Below are 2,500 nucleotides of genomic sequence, written 5' to 3'. Positions count from 1 at the left end.
CGGTTGATTAGGAATGGCATTTAATCAGGCAAAGGGTGGCATGCCATAGACCTCTCAGTGAATGAATTGATAGAGGCCTATGTCCTGTAGTGGGATGAATATATTATAGATATTATTATATATATATTATATATATTATTATATTATATATATATATATATATATCCTCAATTACGGTATGCTCATGGTTGCATAGCCATGGACCTGTCCACCATCCTCTGCCACTCAACTCGATCTTGTGCTTTTCTTTCCACTTGTACCATTGTCAGCCCGCAAATATCTTTTTGATGTTGTCCCGCTCAGTCTTTGTTTCTGGTTTTCTCCTTTCTCTGTTTTCTAATCACCATCCCTGTCAGCAACTTTTCTCAATACGTAACTTCTCCATCACTGACCAATAAACTTTAGTTTCCTTTTGTTCAAGATGCCAACAGCCAGTCTTACAATTTATTTTTCTCAGTACTTCATCATTCGTTTTCTTTTCTGTCCGTTAATAGGCATACTCATATCTGCTAACACCACAGTATCAAAACTATTGACCTTTTCCTTTGTCTATCTTCTTCAGCACCCCACACTCATAACTATATGGATGTACTGGGAAAACTAGGATCAATAACCTCAGCTTTGTCCATAAGGTAATGCTTCGGTCTTTCCAGATGTTATTGAGAGCAACTGTAGTGTTTTTGGCAATAGCAATTCTTTTTATTTCCGCTGAATCATCATCATCAATAACGGTATGCTCATGTTTAAGCAGACGTGGACCTCCCCACCATCCTTTGCCACTCAACTCGATCTTGCGCTTTTCTTTCCACTTGTACCATCGCAGCCCCCATATATCGTTGATGTTGTCGCTCAGTCTTGTCTTCCTGTTGCCTCTCCTCTGGTTCCTATCACCACTACCTCCCTGTCAGCAGTTTTTCTCAATACTTTTACTTCTCATCACATGACCAATAACTTTAGTTTCCTTTTGTTCAAGATGTCCAACAGCCGGTCTTTACATTTATTTTACTCAGTCACTTCATCATTCGTTTTCTTTTCAGTCCAGTTAATACATAGTGCTCGTCTGTAACACCATAGGTCAAAACTATTGACCTTTTTCTTGTGTCTATCTTCTTCAGCACCCAACACTTAGTACCATATGACACAATTGGGAAACTAATGATTTCAATAAACCTCCAGCTTTGTCTGTAAGTAATGCCTCTGTCTTTCCAGATGTACAGCGAGCAACTGTGCCGTTTTTTGGCAATGACAATTCTTCTTTTTATCTCTGGCAATCATCATATGTTTAGTAAAAACAGATCCAAGATAAGTTGGAACCTCTTTCACATTTTCTCCACCTCCACTCCATTGATTGTAACATATTCATCATCGGTCTTGTCGGGTTATTTTCGAAGCTTCATAGTTCTTAGTTTTCTTGGCATTTTAAGACATAAACCAGCCTTATGTGCTTGCTTCTCTAACTTTATCTCGTAAGTGTGTTGTAGTTCAATGATACTGCTGGCAATTAAAACTATATCATTGGCATATCTTATATTTGATATTGGATATCTATCCTCCAACATCTACAGTTCCTCAAAATTCTTCTAGAGCCCTCTCATAATTTGCTTCAGAATATATATTAAAAAGGTGTTGAAGGACAGAATGCACCTTCTCCCCTTCGTACTCTTTTGGTGACTTCGAACCATTATGTTAGACCCCTAAGTTGTTCTACAGTTGCTTGTTTTGGTCATACATGGCTTTTATTAGTTTGGATGATGTGTTTTGGAAATTTCATATCGCTCATGTTATTCGAGATATCGTGATCAACAGTATCCAAAGCTTATCAATGAAACACAGTTATAGGTCTTCTGATGTTATCTATTTTTCTCTATGATCAATTTTAGATTTTAGACATCTGGTTTCTGGTAGCCTTTCCAGGCGAAAACCTTTTTGTTCTCTGCAGTTTCTTTTCTTAACTTTAAACTTCATCTGTCAGCAATAATTTTTTCAACCAAAATTTTGCTGCTGTGACTTTATTAATGCAATTGTCCCTGTATTCTTGCATTGGAGTGCGTAAACCTTTTTTACGTATGAGTAAAGACTGATTTTACCCAGTCTTCTGGTCCCATCTCTCCATTCAAATTTTCGTACAAAGTTTGTAGAAGAAGTATTCAGCACTTTCGCCAGCATTCTTGATTGTTCTGCTTTATTTCTCTATTCCCGGTTCTTGTTATTATTCTTAATTCTATATGCCTTTTATAACTTTCGTCTATCATGGCGTGTTTTCATCTCGCTGTCATTGCGTCTATTAATGTGTTGTTAGATCTTTATTCTTTTTGTCTATAGTTTTGAACAATATTGATCCATCTATCTTTGCTTATTTTTCCATCACATAAACTATTCTATCATCAATTCTTGATAGTGTCCATTTTAGGTTTTAAATTTCGTGTAATGTTTTCGTACTCCTTGGTAGAGTTCTTTAGCTTGTCTTATTGATAGAACAGTTTTCAATTCTCTGTCAATG

This window comes from Penaeus monodon, chromosome 17, assembly GCF_015228065.2.
Source record: "Penaeus monodon isolate SGIC_2016 chromosome 17, NSTDA_Pmon_1, whole genome shotgun sequence".
In the NCBI taxonomy this organism is placed as follows: Eukaryota; Metazoa; Arthropoda; class Malacostraca; order Decapoda; family Penaeidae; genus Penaeus; species Penaeus monodon.
The sequence above is the reverse complement of the archived record's forward strand: the minus strand, read 5'-3'. Positions refer to the sequence as shown.